Genomic DNA, 20111 nt, shown 5'->3' with positions numbered 1-20111 from the left:
TAAGCAGCTCTTTGGATTAAGCAGCTCTTTGCAAGGAGGCCCTTTGTCCTGTCAATTTAGCTAAGCTAGATTATAACTGTCCCTTATACCAGATACCCCATGCTTAACTAACCTCCGGCCCAAGCACACTTTTCAAATCTTTTTATCACAAAACACCTTGCCTAACCTGTTGATTCTTTTCTTAGATTAAAGTAGTAGAAATGAAGAGTAAGTAATTATCAGATGGCTAGATCTTCCCCCTCAGCTTCCCCTTCAGTTATCCCAAGAACAATCTGTGTGAACAAGATAGCATCTAAAGAAACATCACAAGAGTCATCAGGTCTGTACAGTGAAAGATGACGAAGGCTCTGATCCCCTCCCCAGACGACTAACAGCTACTAGTTTCCCCCTTTTCCCTATAAAAACCTGTATGTGCTTGTGCTCAGCTGCTCAGTCATTTCCAACTCTTTGCGACTCCATGGACTGCAGCCCGCCAGGCTCCTCTGTCCATGGGGTTTTTCAGGCAAGAATACTGGAGTGGGTTGCCATTTTTCTCCTTCAGGGGATCTTCCTGACCCAGGGATCAAACTCATATCTCTTGAGTCTCTTGCATTGGCAGGCAGATTCTTTACCACTAGAGCCATCTGCATGGCTGAAAAGAATCTTTGGAAAATGATTTTTGGACACGAGTATGCTCTCTCCCAAACTGCTGGCTTCCTGTATAAAGCAACCTTTCAATCAACGCTTGCCTCTTGAGTACTGGTTTTATAGTAGTAAGCAGCCGAACCTGAGTTTGGTAACAACCTCAGCCAATCCGCTCTGCTCCACAGCTAAATGGTGACAACTCAGCACCAGGAGGCCCTGCACAAGAGATAATACAATCCTGTTCATTTGGAAGGGATTACAGAACGGAAGACTTTAATTTTGCAGGTACAAAAACTGAGGTGCAGAAGGATTAACTGACTAGATTGAGAGCCTCAGCACCCTTTGGAGACATGACAGGGAGCAGAAAATGAAACGAAATACAGTTAATGGCCAGAGCTCGACCTGACCCCACTCCACTGCTCTTATTCCAAATATATTACCCCAGTAAGGAAGTAAACAAACCAAAAGCCAGACACAATCACAAAAAAGAAAAGAAATAGAAGGAATTGGAGGAGGACATCCACTTTACTACATCTTTCAGCATCACCCTTTCACTGACTGACCTCGGGGGATAGCATTGCTGCTGCTAAGTCGCTTCAGTCGTGTCCGACCCTGTGCGACCCCATAGATGGAAGCCCACCAGGCTCCCCCGTCCCTGGGATTCTCCAGGCAAGAACACTGGAGTGGGTTGCCATTTTTAGGCACCGTCAAATGACAGTAGTGGTGTCCTTTCTGAGCACCAGCTCACCCCTCAGGGAGCAGTGTCATCTTCCAAATTTTAACTCCTATAGAACTCTTCCTAAAAAAGTTGTAAACATCCACATTGTTCTAAGATGAGTAACATGTTACAAAATAACAATTCAAGGTGTACAGTGGGGAGACATCCACTCATGACTTGACCCAGTGACATGTTCTCATGCAGATGGAAGAGGAAGTTATCACTTTATAAAAGCCATCACCTTGCATCTGAGTACAGCAAGAAGGATGTCACTATTCTTACAGAGAAAAAAGATGTGTACAAAGTATGCCCACGTTTTCTTAAAATCTAACAACTGGAGCACACTGGGGCCTGCATGTAAAGCTAAGTCTCTGATCTCCAGGCCCGTGTTTTTTGCCTACTACAGCACAGCTAAAGGGCTTATTTCATACCGTATTAAATGCAGTGAGAATCTTGTTTCCAAATGAAAACACATATTCTCAAAGTGCCTCCAAAGAATCAATGTGACCTGCAAATAAGGACACCACAAAGAGTTGCGTTGTGTTGATTTCTGATTCCTTTTAAAAAATGAAAGTTAAGAGTAAGGTCTTTTAGAACATGGGTAGTGATAAACTTGTTGGGTCTCATGCAGATGGGTGTAGCCTCTGTGCTTTCAAAAGGAAGAGGAATGGGACCAATAATAGTTGTTGATTTATCGTCTGGTCTGAACGAGGATGACAGCTCCATGATGGTGGTGGCTTGGAATTTCTTTATTCCCAGCTTTTACAAGAGGGCTCACAAGAAGGAGAAGCTCAGTAAAGGGGGTTGAAAGAACTGCTTTGCTATGTATGCCATTTAATTTAAAACATCCTTATGAGATGCTTTGGAAATATTGGAATGGGAAAGCATGTTAAATGGAGTGAAAATGGAGTGGACTGAGAAATGGGGATCACCTCCTAAGATCAGGCCTTGGCCCACGTGTACAGCATCCACCGTCTTGGCACTGAGTGGTCCAGGTGGTCCAGGCCAACAGAACTTTCCCCTTATTCAGCCTACATCCCTCTCTATTCTATGTGTGCATGTGCAAATAGAGTAGGGCAGAGAGTGGGCCTGGAAAAACACAAGACTGAGATTAATCACTTACCAGTGACCCCACTATTCTCTTATCTCCTATAACTTGTCACCTACATGAGTCTTCAAGGTGGAGGGTAGGACTGTTCCAATCCTATCCTGCCCCCAGTTCTCTGCAGAGAACTCTCAAGTTGCTCTTGAAGCTGACCTTCCACTTCCTATACAGCCAGGTTCTGCATCTGAGAATCAGGCGGTTCTCAAATGCTCATGGCCCTAGCAATTTTCTAGGGAACCTATTAAAAATGCAGATGTCTAAGCCCAGCCTTTAAGACAATGAGCCAGGAAGCTGCATTTGTAAGAGTTGCTTGAGCTGATTCTGATATGGGGGTGGGGGGTGCATTTCCAAGCATACCATGACCCATCCCTGAGCTCCAGACCCTGCAGGATTCCAAATAGAAATATGCTGGTGAGTAGGGCAAAACCCTTTCCAGTAAAAGGGAGAGCAGGCTGGAGCCCCTGGGCTGAAAGTGACAAGTTAAAAAACAACAACAACAACAAAACAGAGGGAGTGACGTGGAATTGGGAGGGGTGGATAACCATTAAAAGGCAAAAATCAACAAAGATTTTCCAGAATCTAAGTGAGACAGTTAAACTGAGCAGCGCCACTGGATGGAAGGCTGAAGGAGAGTGAGCTGCAGAGGTAAACAGACACGGAGTCAACATCTCACACGAATTTATCTCTGCGATCTTAGATCTACCACATAACAAAACAAGTACTCGGCTTACTGTGTGTCACGCATGTCTGTGTGTGTGTTAGTTGCTCAGTCATATCCAGTTCTTTGCGACCCCATGGACTGTAGCTTGCCAGGCTCCTCTGTCCAAGAAATCCTCCAGGCAAGAATACTGGAGGAGATTTACCATTCCCCTCTCCAGGGGATCTTTCCAATCCAAGGATTGAACCCGGGTCTCCTATATTACAGGCAGATTCTTTACTGTCTGACGCGCCAGGGGAGCCCTTCTCATCCACAGCACAGGGATAATAGCTAACATATATAAGGTCTGTGTGAGGATTTAATGAGATATTGTAAGTAAACGCATAATCAAGAACATTGGATATGCTCAATAAATGTATTAATTATCATTTAAGAGCAATAATAAAATAAAAGGGTCAAGTTAATCAGCTTTTAATTTTTTTGTTTTTTCATGTGGACCGTTATTAAAGTCTTTATTGAGTTTGTCACAATATTGCTTCTGTCGTTTATGGTCTGGTGTTCTGGCTGCGAGGCATGTGGGATCTGAGCTCCTTGACTAGGAATCGAACCTGTAGCCCCTGCATTAGGAGGCGAAATCTTAACCACTGGATTGTTCAAGTCCCAAGTTAATCAGTTTTTATATGAAGAAATGCAAAGTTCCTGTCTAAGTCCATATACCTGGAGAATAAATGATTTCCTAAATGGGAAATGTACAATATTTGACAAATATCTCTGCACTACATTTACCAAAACATGCCAGAACATACCACAGTCTGCAAAGTAGTATCAGGCACAAGGCAGGATGAGGCCACAGCACAACTTCCTGGGCTTTGAACAGTGGGGGAACAGTGAAGTGAAATGGCCCAGCAAACCAGGGGCCTGTGATCTTGTAGTCACAGGCCACAGTCCACTCAATGGTTCCCTCTTTAAGTCTTTTTATCTTCACCTCTTCATGGGCAGTTTTTAATTTTTGGCAGAAGTTCTCCATGACAATGTAGGTGCAATTAATCCCCAGACTCGGCATCCAAATTTAATTACCTTTCACATTCCCATGCCAAATATAATATCTCCTACAGAATCCTATTACTGCTGATGAAAATTATCAGCAGTTGGTTCAGAGGAGCATGAGGGCTTGAAATGAACTGAAGCAGCTGAAACTCACGAAGATGGGTGATCTCACCAATCGGGAGGCCATGAAATAAATAAATATATTCTGATCCTCTCATTGGAGGAACACACATTCAAACATTACAGTCTACATGCAAGTAGCAGCTGGGACTTTTTGCCATAAAGGAAGGTTCAAATAACCTGCCTCATACTGAAATAATCAGACAGCTGACCAACACTTAAAATTAGTTTTCTTCTCCAAAAGTGAGCTAACACCATTGGAAATCAGAGATGAACTCAAAACTTTTATTCCTAGAGGAAATAACCTTCACATCTTTGAAGAATATTTAGAGACTAGAAATTGTCACTGTGAAATGAGCCACAATGTAGTGTTTATTAAAATCCTAGAACTTGCAGAGTTTATTTTTAAAACTACAAGTGCTGAGTTTAATTAAACTTGTCAAGTATATGATGAACTTGATAAGACAAAGGCAGGTGATTTGATCCACAATTAACAAAACATACCCAATGTTACTATGCCTTCTAGGGAACCCAGCATGAGATATGGACAAATGATACAAGATACCACTATGGATGTGATTCTAATTGATAATTCTTGTTGTTATTTAGTCACTAAGTTGTGTCAGACTAAATTTCCGACCGCACGGACTGCAGCATGCCAGGCTTCCCTGTCCTTCACTGGCTCCCGAAGTTTGCTGAAATTCATGTCCATTGAGTCAGTGATGCTTATTTAACCATCTCATCCTCTGCCACCCTCTCCTCCTTTTGCCTTCAATCTTTCCCAGCACCATAGTCTTTTCCAATGAGTGGGCTCTTCCCATCAGGTGGCTAAAGTTCTGGAGCTTCAGCTTCAGCATAGTCCTTCCAATGAATATTCAGGGTTGATTTCCTCTAGGATTGACTGGTTTGATCTCCTTGCTGTCCAAGGGACTCAAAGAATGTATTTTGTTTTGCGGGTAGCATTTTATTTAACCAAACTGATAATTGAATATGATCACATAAATAACTCAGGGCATTGACTCTTTCGTGTTAACAGACATCAGAAATAAGAAAAACATGAGTTAGAGATTGTACATACTTCTTTAAGTGTTCTTATGAAAAATACTTTGGAGACTATGCAGATAAATCACAGAACTTTAGGGAAAGCTGGACTATTACAGTGACAGCCACACCTTGTATGGTGGGAAGCAACCCACGGCTACAGAAGCTGAAGATGTTGGTCAAGTTTCGAAAGCTAGAGGCTAGACCAAGGGGAGTAGAAGCTGGGTTTTCTCACTCAAAGGCCATCTGATGTCACAGACCATGCCATAGGAGCGAAACTCCCAACTCCTACTGGAATGTTTGTGTACAAGCAATTATAAATCTGCTTCTTGTATTTGGGCACTTTCACATTTAAGCTACAGTAACAGGTTGCGAATGACAATTGTCAATATTCCCAACCCTTTTTTTTTCAGTTTAAAAACCTTTTTATTTTAAATAACTGTAGACTCATAGAGGGTGTCTGAACTTTATAGAGTTCCCTTATTCTTTTTTTTTTTTTATTGTACTGAGCCTTTTCCTTTAATGTTCTTTTACCTTTTTTGACTGAGTATAATGGTTTTACAATGTTGTGTTAGTTTATGCTGTACAACAAAGTGAAATAGCTGCTGCTGTTGTTCCGTCATTAAGTTGTGTCCAACTCTTTGCTACCCTATGGACTGCAGCACGCCAGGCTTTCCCGTCCTTCACTCTCTCTCTGAATTTGCCCAAATTCTTGAGTCGGTGATGCTATCCAACCATCTCATCCTCTGTCGCCTCCTTTTCCTCCTGTCTTCAGTGTATACCTGTATCCCATCTCTCTTAAGCCTCCCTCCCACTCAGTTCCGTGCTACCCAATTGGGTCATGATCTAGATTATTTTTAAAACTCTGAAACAACAATAAAGTAGAACAACATATATTTTTGTCACCCCTCAGTATCTTTGAGGAATTGGTTCTGAGAAACGCAGCAGATATCAAAATCCACAGATACTCAAGTCCCTCGTATAAAATAGTGTATTATTCCCAAGTAATATAGGCACATCCTCTCACATGCTTTCAGTTACCTCTAGATGATGTATAATACCTCACTTGCTTGCTTCAGTCATGTCCGACTCTTTGGGACCATATGGACTGCAGCCCACCAGGCTCCTCTGTCCATGGGATTCTCTAGGCATTATTTTAGAGTGGGTTGCCATTTCCTCTTGCAGGGAATCTTCCCAACCCAGAAGTCGAAACTGGGTCTCCTGCTTGGCAGGTGGATTCTTTACCACTGAGCCACCAGGGAAGCCCCTTTATAATACCTAGTACAATGTAAATGCTATGTAAGTAGTTGTAAATAAAATGTAAATATTTTATCAATAGTTTCCAGGATATAGCAAATGTGCTTTGCTTTTTTGAATTTTCTGGGATTATTTTCTCCCGGAATATTTTGATCTGCAGTTTGTTGAATTGTGAATACAAGACCTACCAATACAAAGAGCCAACTTTATTCAGATTTTCATTTGTTCATTCAGTAAATAGGTAGGTACGGGTCTAATTGCTAGGAATGCAGCAATCAAAAAATCAGACAAAAATCCCTGCCCCTTTTGGACCTTACATTCTAGTGGAGAAAATGAACATTGAACCAAATGGACAGGTGGATTCCATAGGGCACCATCATTGGTAAAGGCAATGGAGAATAGAAACTCAGGAAAAGATGGGGAGGGAATTTAAATAGAGTTATCAAGAATGAACTCATTGACAAGGTGACATCTGACCAAAGACCTGAAAGAGGTGAGGGAGAGAAGCACGTGTCTGGTGTGGATCTGGAGTGAAAGGGGGCTGTTGTGTTTTAAGCAGAGATAAAGGATCAAATGCAAAGGCCCTGTGCTGGGGACAGGAATCAGGACAAGCAAAGAGTTTTGGATGCGGGAGCAAAGTAAGCAAGAAAGAAGACCCTTAGGAGATGTGGGAGAGTCGTGGTGGCAGGCAGCAGACTGTGGATGGGCCTGTTGGCCACTGCATGGCCTCTGAACTGAACTCCGCATAGAGAAGTAACATGATGTGCATGCTGTGTGCTCAGTCACTTCAGTCATGTCCGACTCTTCGTGACCCGATGGACTGTAGCCCGCCAGGATCCTCTGTCCATGGGATTCTCCAGGCAAGAATACTGGAGTGGGTTGCCATGCCCTCCTCCAGGGGAGTAGTAACATGATAGAATTTACATATTCATAGGGTATCTCTGACTACTATACAGAAATAATCTTTAAAGTGATTCATTAACAGTTATTTTGTACAAGTCGCTTAAACTTTTTTTTTAAATTTCAGATTGGAGGATCAAACAAGCATATCTTAATGTACTGCATAAACCTCAAGGCTATTTCATGCTCTCCTTGGCCACGCCCCCATGACATCGATGATTTTACTGGGTGAGAGTTACTAGTTCTCATATTTGCATCCCCATCAGATTCTTCAGTTCTTGGAACCTTGAAAATACCTCTTCTCGTTTTTGTACCTGGCATCTTACAGGATGTTTAGCACACAGGAGGTACTCGACAAAGATGTGGTAGATAGAAGGTATTGTGAAAAATCAGAATTATAAAAGAGCTATAAAAAACAGAACTCTAAATCAGAATTCATATGTTAATAAGCTACTTGTAGAAACACAAATTTTTTTTTCAAAACCAACAAATCTTTGTTCCAAAACCAACTGGAACTGTTGGTCATGTTTATTCACTGTAATTCTGCAGCTTGACAATATAATCAGCTCAGCTGGACCAAATCTGGAAACTCATGGGTAAATATGAAACTATTTTTCTTAACTGTGTGCACACAACTTAGGAGTAAAAGAGCCCAGAAAGGATTTTGCAACTTCACATCTGGAAATTTTCAGAATGTATATTTCTTTTAAATTGTATTTTGTTTGACTCTTTGCTTATGTTTTAGAATGTGACCTAAAGGACCTATTTAGTATGTTTTCAGATATATCCACATGATATAAATACCTGGATTTTAAAAAGAAGTTACTTAAAAATAGTTTAAATGTACCCCCTCATACTTGGCAATGTACGGTAATAGAATCTCTGCATGTCAGTTAATTTTTTATTTTTAAAAAACTATTGGATAAAATGCACATATTATGTCTTATAGTTTAATGATTTAATGTCACTTGGATAATCACATTGGTGTTACCCAAAGTGAGTGCCTACAACTATATTTCTAAAGTGAAGCTCAATCATCATTTTACCTTTATATTTAGGCAGTATTATTAATAACAGCCAATATACAGAAAAAACTTTCAAAGGTCAAAGTTTTCTCAAAAAATTATCCTTAATCTATACCACTGAGGTTTACTTCCATTCCTTAAAAATGGAAAGATTTCTTAGCCTTAATATGATAACACACACTTTTAACTTTAACTGAAATGAAATATTTATTAAGAGGTACCCCCAGAGTATATGGGAGTCTTTGTTAGCATCTTTTAAATTAATTCATGCTAGGCAATTAAAATACTAAAACATGTGACAATATATTTCTGATAAAAACAAATCACTTCTTTAGGTCAACAGAGTCATTATTTGTACTTAGTACTTGGGTTATTCAAATTTCAAACAAAGTCATTCAAATTTCAAACAATATTAAGCATGTAGAAATGCTAATTTGTGATCATCATAAGTTGAAAGTCAATCTCTGTTTCTCTTCTCCATTTGAAAATAATTTAAAGAAAAAAAAACCTAAAGACTTTATAAGGCATTCCATATTTCTGTACTCACAATTCTACAATGTACACGTCTCTTACAAATACACAACACAGCCTAATGCACAGCAATCATAAATTGTCATCTGTTAAATCACCAGCATTCTGAAATCAATTTGTTTCTTTAAACTCTTGAAGTAGCACAAATATTTTAACTCGAGCAGCGACACAGGTAAAATCTATGAAGTCATTGTAAATTTGGTCAATGATTCTCTCAACGAGTTTTCTGAATAAAAGAAATCTGGAAACATTTGTATGGTAAAGGTTTTCTGTAATGATGGGATGTCTGCACCCCATTTACACCTGCACCATTTAGAATGATCAAAACATGTAATTATTATATTCTAGTCTCAATATAAGCTCATCACTGAGGACTATATTATCTCTACGAGAGACCAAATTATGTATAAAAAAGGCTATGCAATGCAACAAGTTAGCTGTCCAATATATTGAATTTCTACAGTTACTTTACACAGTGTCACTGGTTGGATGATTTTTATGTCTTTACTCTCTATGAATAATTTCTTTCTGGGTGACGTTATTCATTCAATTTTGCACCGAAAGAAAAAAAAAAGATGCACAATTTCCAAATCAGCTTTTAATTACTAGATAATCCTCACTTAATTATAAATGGCTACTTACATGGATAATCATAACTTCCATAAAATCTGAAGTATGTATCTATGACACCCCAAGTTTTACTTAAAACAATATTAAGCAGTTACAGTGGTTGGTTGAAAGGGAAATAGCACACCGATCCTTACAACTGGTTTCTGTTTAATGTAGTTACTTGTCTTTTGCACTTTCAACATTAATACACTGAACACAATGACAACCGCGGAGCCAGAAATAAATTCGATCCATGTTTTCCACACATAATTCTCCACCTGCAGTTTTAAAACTTTAGTTAAAACCATCACAAAAACAACAGTCACAGTGAAAGCATTTAAAAAACAAATAGGTTTACTCTTCACTTTTTCTCTGTTACCTTTGGAAATAAATGGTCCTTAAACACTTCAAAACTGTCCTGTAGGCAAACAAGTCACAAAGATGCAGGCTTACTTTTCCCTCCTTTCCAAGCAGCAGTGCAGGCGGCTCCTGGAAATCCCCCTACCTGCTTCTCCCTCCCTGTACCAGGGCCAAAAGGAACCCCAGAGGAGCTCAAAAATCACGAATGGCTTGGAAAAACAGCCTCAGAAAAGACGGGATGCTGAATAATCATAGTTTAATTTCTGCTTTCACTTGCAAACAGTTTAAGAGAAAGCAAAGCAAGAAGCATCCAAGATACCACAAGCCTAGTGGTTGCCGTCTTAAAAGAGAAAAGAATGGAGTTCAGCCAGGCACAAAGGTCTCCATGGCAACAGTGAATTTAGACCCCCATCGGCATTATTTATGCAACATTTCATCACAAAAGGACCCTCCCACTAGCCTGCCTAGCAAATTCTAGTTTTCTAATCTTCCATTCCTTTGCCCCAAATTTGGGTCTGGATCCTTAACTATCTGTATCTCAACATTTAAAAAAAAAAAAAATTCCCGCAGAATCACAAAATCATCCTCAAACTGAATCTAGACTTTTGTTTCCTTGGTGAATTCAAAGGCAGGAGATGGATTCAAGATTGTTTAGAGTTCATATTCAAAGCCAGTCTAGTTGTATTTCAGAGGTGGGCGCTGCAACCAACGCAAGTTTATTCAACATTTTTTTTTTTCATTTTTTGGGATGAGATCGTAATTCAAGAGAAATAAAAAATAAGGCCAAGTGTAATCAACCCAAGGCTCCCAGAAAAGAAAACTTATCTAGATGCTGACTTTGAACTTAAATTTTAAATACTGACATCATCCCTGCCCACTCCCAGCTATTACAGTACCTTAAACACTCCTCTGAGTTTTTTACCTGATTTTTCCTATTTTAACCATGACTTACAAACACATGAATTGAACAATGTATTTTACTGAATACTGTATCAAATGGACTCAGGTCCCATTTTATAATTATACAACCTGGAGTAAGTTATTTAAAAAAAGAGATAACAGCCCAATGTAATTGGATAACTGCAAGTTAATAAGGTGATAACTTATAGAAGAAATATTGTCTTTAGTTCTAAAACTTAAATGACTATAAATGTTAGGATAATACTTGATAATGTCGAAAGGAGGTACCACTAGCCCCCATTTGAAAAGGATTGTATTTAGTATTAGCTCAAAGAAGAACTAAAAAGGGTGACTTTTCATGGCTTATTTTAACTGAAAAAGTTTTTGTGGTTTTATTTTTTTTTAGTTTTTTAATTGAAGTATAGTTGATTTACAATGTTGTGTTAGTTTCAGGTGTACATCAAAGTGATTCCATTACACACACACACACACACACACACATATGTACATATATTTCTTTTTAGATTCTTCTCCCTTATCAGTTATTACAACATGTTAAGAATAGTTCTCTCTGCTATACAGTAAGTCCTTGTTGGTTATCTATTTTACATATAGTAGAAATGATGGCTTTTTTAAATTAAGTTTTGATTTTTTAAAACAGTATAAGCTTACTATTAAAAATTCAAACAAACACATGAAGAGATGCTCAACATCACTCATTATTAGAGAAATGCAAATCAAAACCACAATGAGGTACCATTTCACACCCGTCAGAATGGCTGCTCTCCAAAAGTCTACAAGCAATAAATGCTGGAGGGGATGTAGAGAAAGGGAACCCTCTTACACTGTTGGTGGGAACGCAAACTAGTACAGCCACTATGGAGAACAGTGTGGAGATTCCTTAAAAAACTGGAAATAAAACTGCCATATGACCCAGCAATCCCACTGCTGGGCATACACACCGAGGAAACCAGAATTGAAAGAGACACTTGTACCCCAGTGTTCATCGCAGCACTGTTTACAATAGTCAGGACATGGAAGAAGCCTAGATGTCCATCAGCAGATGAATGGATAAGGAAGCTGTAGCACATATACACAATGGAATATTACTCAGGCATTAAAAAGAATACATTCGAATCAGTTCTAATGAGGTGGATGAAACTGGAGCCTATTATACAGAGTGAAGTAAGCCAGAAAGAAAAACACCAATACAGTATACTAACACATATATATGGAATTTAGAAAGATGGTAACGATAACCCTGTATGCGAGACAGCAAAAGAGACACAGATGTATAGAACAGTCTTTTGGACTCTATGGGAGAGGGCGAGGGCGGGATGATATGGGAGAATGGCATTGAAGCATGTAAATTATCATATGTGAAACGAATCGCCAGTCCAGTTTTGACGCATGATACAGGGTGCTTGGGGAAGGTGCACTGGGATGACCCAGACGGATGGGATGAGGAGAGAGGTGGGAGGGGGGTTCGGGATGGGGAACACATGTACACCCATGGAGGATTCATTTCAATGTATGGCAAAACCAATACAAGATTGTAAAGTAAAAATAAAATAAAATAAATAAATATAAAAATTTAAACAGCACATACTTTTATAAAATAAAGGGTATTTCTTATTCCACACACCCTAACTCCAATCCCACTCTCCCTTAATACTGTTGTATGTCCAAATCTAAATCATGTACCTTGATCTAGGTCTTGATTGACTATGTTGTCCCTAAGATATTTTGGCAAGAATGCTTTATGGGGAGCCTGTATGCCTGCCAGTGCAGACTGGATGATATTTTCTGTTGCCTGGAGGACTGGTAACTACCATGGGGGTGTTACTCACCTAGAATGGGGTGTTCCTGGTGCCTGTAGAGCTCAGCTCACTTTCATTTCTGTGAGGATGCTCCTGAATTCAGACAACTCTTGGCCCTACTTAGAGGTTCTAAAATGTTTGTGAATGGGCTTCCCAAGTGGTGTTAGTGATAAAGAACCCACCTGACAATGCAGGAGACTTAAGAGACATGGGTTCAATTTCTGGGTCAAGAAGATCCCCTGGAAGAGGGCATGGCAACCCACTCCAGTATTCTTGCCTGGAGAATCCCATGGACAGAAGAGCCTGGTGGTCTACAGTCTACAAGGTTGCAAAGAGTCGGACATGACTGAAGCAACTCAGCACACACACAATGTTTGTGAATGAATCATTCAGGTATCTTCTGACACTGAAAACTGAAGAATAGAATTAAAAACCAGGCTGGCAGTCTCTCTTTTAAGAAAATTATTTTCCCAGGTGAGAATGTCTCATAGATTAGTTCTGAGCTCTCTCCCTTCCATATTGATTGCCTTCTTTTTTCTTGCTTTTATGTATTTTTTTCTCTTCTGCTTTATTCCCTCATACCAGGTCTACATATTCCTGCACTATTATTCTTCTTGAGGTTTCTAATGTGGTTTCATTTCAGGAAATGGCTTTATTTTTTCCTATTTTTTTCATGAGCACTGCCGGTTTATTGTTATTCTTTCCACATCTTTTTTGTCTTATCTTCATCTCTTTGATTTCATTTTTCCCTCATGATTTTAAATGTCTTCAGGCTATAAAAAAAGAATATGGCTAATTTTCTCTTAAGCTTTCTGGGGGTAATTTTACCTTCTGGAATTATACTTTCTCTGCCTTTTGTATATCACTGTGTTACTTTCTTCTCTTTCTGATTTGTTACTTTAAAAAATAGAGTTAACTGACTGTCTTATATTTAAACCTTTCAGTTTATTACTTATTTTTCAATTATGACAACCTTATCTTGGCCTGACTTCTGCTTACTAACTGAAAGGGAAGGAGAGAGTGCTGAGTATGAAGGAAGTGAAAATATAAAATGCAGTTCTTGAAACACCCCCCCTCAAGATAATTCTCTCTTGTTGGAGTTTGTCCTCTATGGGACTTTTTGTCTCTCCCATTTTCCTCCCATGCCTTTGGGACTCTGTGTTCCAGTGAAGGATGCTGAGTCATGACACTTCCTTTCTTTCCTTCCTTCCATCCATCTTTCCCTCCTTCCTACTTTTTTTAGAATGAAATTTGCATACAGAATGAAATCTGAAAAGCAGTTTCTAAACTCTGCATACCTTCTTTATGTGAGTTTGCGGCTGATTCTGTCTAGTATTATTATATGTGGAATTGTATTTCTATTTGTTTTGTTTTTTGTATTCTTGGTTGATCTTAGTGGTTTCTGAAAAAAGCAGAATGAATTGAACATTGTAGAATATCCATTATAACTGTTTAAAACTTGATCTAAAAAAGCTTAAACACTTATTTTTCATAAAATTCAACAGTCATTTGTAGTTTAGGAAACTATCTTTGCAAACTAGGCATGGAGAGTGGTCCCCTCCACTTGATAATGAAAACAACTACAATAAGAGTTAAATATTAAAAACTTCTCCTTAACCATGAATGAAAAAATCATTCACTGCTACCACTATGCTTCCTAACACCATACTGAGGGTCTTCAGTGATAGAGGAAAAATAAAAAGGAAATGTACAAAAACACCCAATTTCTTTATGTATATTGCATGCATGTTAGAAGCTCAGCTGTGTCAATCTGACTCTTTGCAACCCCACAGACTGTAGGCAGCCACGGGATTCTGTCCGTGGGATTCGCCAAGCAAGAATGCTGGAATAGGTAGCAATTCCCTTCTCCAGGGGATCTTCTTGACCCAGGGATCAAACCTGAGTCTCCTGCATTGAGGGTGGATTTTTACCATCTGAACCATCAGGGAAGACCTTATGCATACTAGCAATAAAGAAATTAAAGTGATAATCATATTTATATCATAGAAAAGCATCCAATAACTTGGACTATATCTATGAAAGTGGCGAAAGACCTCTACACTAAACAATAGACAATGGAAGCAGCTCCTTTGCCTCTTTTCAGTTTGTTCATCCCTGTTTTCCTCAGACCTTGATTATAAAGATGAGATCACTAGGCAACATTTAAACTCTGAGAGATAGTGAAGGACAGGGAAGCCTGGAGTGCTGCAGTCCATGGGGTTGGAAAGAGTCAGACATGACTGAGTGACTGAACAACAACAAAGGCAACGTTTAACCTAGCTCCTTATTTTTGCTTTACTCAATATACACAATGTCTTGCTTAACCTGTTGATTCCCTTCTTTCACCAGAAGGAAGAAGAGTGATCAATGTCTGACTCTATACTCCCAGCTTCCGTTTATTAAATTTTCATGCAGGCAAGAAAGCATCCAAAGGAAGATCAGGAGAAGTCAGCAGGTTGGCATGCATGCAGTGCAAAAGTGATGAAGAATCTGACCTCCTACTTTAATGGTTAACTGAGATTGTTTCCTCTTTTTTCACTTTAAAAATTGTCATGGCTAGCTAAGCACAACCTTCAGAGTTGGTTGCTGGATGAGTCCACCTTCTCCCTAGATTGCCAGCTTTTCTGAATAAAGCATCTGTCCTGTCTACTGACCCTGCCTCTTCGATTATTGGTTTTTGAGCAGCAAGCAGCCTAACCTGACTTGGCAACAACAACCTACTGAAGTTAAAGCTGACCTAAATGATTGGAGGGAAATACTGTGTTTATGGACTGACAGATAAGATATTGTAAAGATTCAGGCTCCTTAGGTTAATTGATAGAATTAACACAATTCCAATCCAAACCTCAGCATCTTTTTTTTTTTTTTCCAGGCATGGGAGAGACTGAGATAATGGATGCTGCTGCTAAGTCGCTTCAGTTGTGTCCGACTCTGTGCGACCCCATAGATGGCAGCCCACCAGGCTCCCACATCCCTGGGATTCTACAGGCAAGAATACTGGAGTGGGTTGCCATTTCCTTCTCCAATACATGAGAGTGAAAAGTGAAAGTAAAGTCGCTCAGTCGCGTCCGACTCCTAGCAACCCAACGGACTGCAGCCCACTGGGCTCCCCCATCCATGGGATTCTCCAGGCAAGAGTACTGGAGTGGGTTGCCGTGGATTGTAAAATGTATATGAAAATGCAAGTGGCCAAGAAGAGCAAGTAGTCTTGAAGGAAAGCAACAAATCCAGAAGGTGAAACTAACAGGTAAGAAATCACATTACAAAGCGGTGGCAATTAAGACCATGAGGCATCTGTGTAAGGAGAGACAGAACGGTGAAACCAGATAATCTGGATACCAAGCTACACACATATCTAATTTATGAGGCTGATGACATTCATGCAGTGGAAAAGATGATGCTTTCCTCTAGATATCTGTACCATGAAAAAATGCACCTTGATCCCCATTTCAAAAATATGCAAAATTCAATTCCATATAAAGTGCTGGTCTAGATATGAAAGATTAAACAATAAAGTTCTGAAAGTAAAATATAGAACACATGTATGATGTTACAGTAGCCAAGGCTTTCCTATGCAGGATACAAAAAATGCTAACAATAAAACAAGTAAAAAAAGTTATAAGTTGGACCATATTAATTGGGGAATTCATTTTATCAAAGATTCCATTAAAAAAGTGAAGGAGCAGTAGTGGAAGAATATTGTATGTATGTGTGTGTGTTGGTATATATGTATATATACTTCAAAATACTTGGACAAGCACTTTATAAAACAGGATATCCACACAGCCAATAAACAAATGAAAAGATGAACAGTTTCATTTCATTACTCACAAGGCAAGGAACATACAAATTTAAATTTTCATAGGATATCAATACATATACATCAGAAGGGTTATGATAAAAAAGGGTGAGAAGAGAAAATACCAAATATTGGCAAATAAGTGGGTGTTACCATAATTTTTGTAGACTGTGAATGGGAATATAAAATAGTAAAAGAAATTCCATGTCTCTCCATCTCTTTCAAACCTCTTTTATGCATATTTCATGTCCCAGAAATCCTGCTCTCAGGTATACACACAATAGAAATATGTTATCAGTGCATCAGAAGACATCACCTAGATACTCATATGCGTAGAATTTATATCAGCCCCCACTGGACACTACTGAAATGCCCAACTGTGAGAATAGGTATAGCATGGTATATATGCACAATGAAATGCTATTCAGCAAAGAAAATAAAACAATAACCAAAATGCAATATTGTGGTCAAGTGCTAGACACATAATCTTGAGCAAGTTTTACCTGATGGCATGCACTCATTTTTGTATGTCTGTTATACTTAAACAATAAAACCCTACATTATTTTCTGTCCTAGATTTTTGAATGTTGTAAGAGGCACGCATGTGAACAGGAACATTATTTCTCTTCTAATGTTCTTGATTTTGTTCAAATTCCATTTCAATTCTCGAAGTTTCCAGGAATATCTTTATAAATTTTGTCTTAAAAGATTTTTAAGTCTTACAAAATAAAAGTAGAACCAAAGGATGAAAGACTCACTATTTTGCGTGGTATCATCCATTTAAAAATAATTCACTATATTATGGTCCTTTTAGGCAAATAATCCAATTTCTCAGACCAGATAAAAAGAAACTGTGATTTAGTATCCTGACTATTTTTATCTACTGACAGCAGGGTAGAAGAACAAGTAGCACTAATACCAGAATGGTTTAACATAAATAAGTGACAGACTTTGTAGTGATTTTTAAATAAGTTTAAAATGAATAGTTTACTTTTTTTTTTTTTTTTTGATAAAACCTGGTCTTTCCATGAGACGTTTTTAAAGACTCTTACAGTAATTTGGGCTTTTCATTTTCTAAGAATCAGCATTCCAGTGGAAAACTCTAATTCTATTTATTATCCCTCCAGACTCTAAGGTATAAAATTACACATGATTGACAGCCAAATTACTGAGTTGGCCTTCTGAGGGGCATGGTGAAGCTCCAGCACAAAGATTCTTTTGCAATTAAATGGTTGCAAGGAGTCATATTTTTAGAGCCAGTTCAGCTTTTCATTTGCAGTCTGCAGTTATCTCTGCTGTCCACGACCAGAATGGACGGCAGGACGTGGGAGAGGAAAGACGGGAAGAAAGGAAAGAGGAAGGAAGTCAAACAAACCACACTGGCCTTTTGCCCAGGGCCCTGGTCGTGACAGCAGCTCAAAGAAAACCGAAACCTCCATGCCTCCTGCTGCTACTAAACTCTGGTGACCTGTTGCAGGACACACTTGGAAGCAGGACTCTCTGTACTTAGAGGCTGGAAATACATACCTTCACACACCTGCTCCTACTTGTGCACGGATGTAAATTTGAACCCTCTAACTGGGAGTGTAGGCTCTATATACTAAATCCCATTCATAAAAGATACTTTGGTTTTCATTTGCCCTACTGGGATACCTTTTATTTGAGACCTTTCACCCTGGGCAGGATATTCCTCTTCCTTCACTCTATGCCTTAAATTAAAGTTCATGTAAAAGGTCTCAAACTGAAGGCAAAAGGATTCCAGGGGTCTCCTCTGGCGTCATAATTACTTCACTGTATTCAAAGCACTCTTGGTTTCTCACACAGGATGTACATCGACCATCCGGTTACAGTTTAGCTAACCCCTGGCATCCTTGATGATGCAGACTGTCAATTCATGAAATTCATATAAATTTATATTTTTGGCATAAACAAAGCTTGAAGACAGGGATCTTCAGTTATGGAATACATGACTGCAAAGAGTACAAGAAAATGAATTTAGAACACAGTTTTTAATAAATTCGTCCATTAGAGGTAGAAACTCATCTGCTGCATAGATTACTCCTAAAATGCCACAACATAACAGTTTTACAATGAGTATATATGTGCACTTTCTAAGTACTACTGATAACAAATGCAGAATTCCTCATTTTTAAAGTCATCTCTCTGTCTCTCACGCAAGCCTGCACAATCACACACGCGTGCACACACACATACACACACACACACATTTTTTGGCAGAATGATGCAATATTTTAAATTACAAAGGAGAATTTCCTTATAGTAGAACTCAGATGGAAAGTATCTTATTTTACCTTTTTTCATATTTCAAGCATACATCTGAGGCACTATCTAAGAAGTAACTCAATTTATCTGGCTACTGAGATTATTGCATCTTAATCTCCTAGTTTTAAAAGTAGCATTTGTTTCGATTTTTTGCATAATTAGCTCATGTCTTTACTTGATATTCTTGAACATTTCTGTAAAGTGGTAATCATGAATAATACTCTGTCAAAACAGAGTGGGCACTGTTCCTTTGGCCGGAGTTAGGTATTATGTCACTGCCCTAGGCCGAGGCACCTCAGGAATACCAATAAGAGAACGCACATGACTAAGCATTTTAAGTTCTTCCCACAATGTGTTTGGCTAATACACATGCCAAAAAGAATACTTTAAAAATATTTCTTTGCAAAAAAGACTAAAGATCAAGGAAATCAGAAGGCTGCATTTAAAACAAACAGGAGTCAATTCTCAAAAATATGCATTTCAATACACCAAGTCATAACTCTATGAATATTTTGGTATAATTATTGCCTGTAGAAGACATTCTCCTTGGGTATCAGCATGATATCTTACATTTAGCCTGGAACATTCTGTCCTCTCACTTTTAAGATTTAACTGTGTCTTGGGAAGTTAAATACAGAGGACACTGGCTACTGGCACTTCTGTCATGAAGACAGGGGTGGGGGTTACACATGGATGAACAGGCTCAATATGGAAGACACGCCCATAACTCTAGGACTCGAGTATTCTTGTGGTTTATGTTTTGCTCTCAGCAGTTTTTTATCTTTTCTTTTTTTTTAACTTAGAAGAGTATTTAAATATTTGGTCAACAATCTTTCATGAATTATAGTATATTTGTTCCATTTCTTTTTGGATGCCTAACAATAATCTCTAAGTTCCCTCTTTGTCCTGTGGTGGGGTTGGATGTGTGTGGACTCTGCAGAAAATGTAACACTGTACTTTTTTTTTTTTATTGAAGGATAATTGCTTTACAGAATTTTGCTGTTTTCTGTCAAACCTCAACATGAATCAGCCATAGGTATACATATGTCCCCTCCCTTTTGAAACTCCCTCCCATCTCCCTCCCCCCATCCCACCCCTCTAGGTTGGTACAGAGCACCTGTTAGAGTTTCCTGAGACACACAGCAAATCACCGTTGCCTGTCTATTTTACATATGGTAATGTAAGTTTCCATGTTACTCTTTCCATACATCTCATCTGCCGGGAGCCAGCCCATGAGATTCCACCCATGACAGAGTCATGGGAGAGAGGAATGATGATTGAGCATGGCTTCTCAGGCCTCAGGGATTCTCGGAA

General features: G+C 38.9%; 1 protein-coding gene across 1 annotated transcript in view; it reads right to left on the bottom strand.

Annotated features, from left to right (window-relative positions):
• CTNND2 (catenin delta 2) overlaps positions 1 to 20111 on the bottom strand; it is a 1052534-nt gene that overhangs the window by 704422 nt on the left and 328001 nt on the right. The gene's annotated exons all lie outside the window — the stretch shown is intronic.

Source organism: Giraffa tippelskirchi, chromosome 8, assembly GCF_054371585.1.
Source record: "Giraffa tippelskirchi isolate mGirTip1 chromosome 8, T2T-mGirTip1v1.2.pri, whole genome shotgun sequence".
Lineage (NCBI taxonomy): Eukaryota > Metazoa > Chordata > Mammalia > Artiodactyla > Giraffidae > Giraffa > Giraffa tippelskirchi.
Note: the sequence above shows the minus strand (reverse complement) of the source record. Positions and strands in the feature narration are given on the sequence as shown.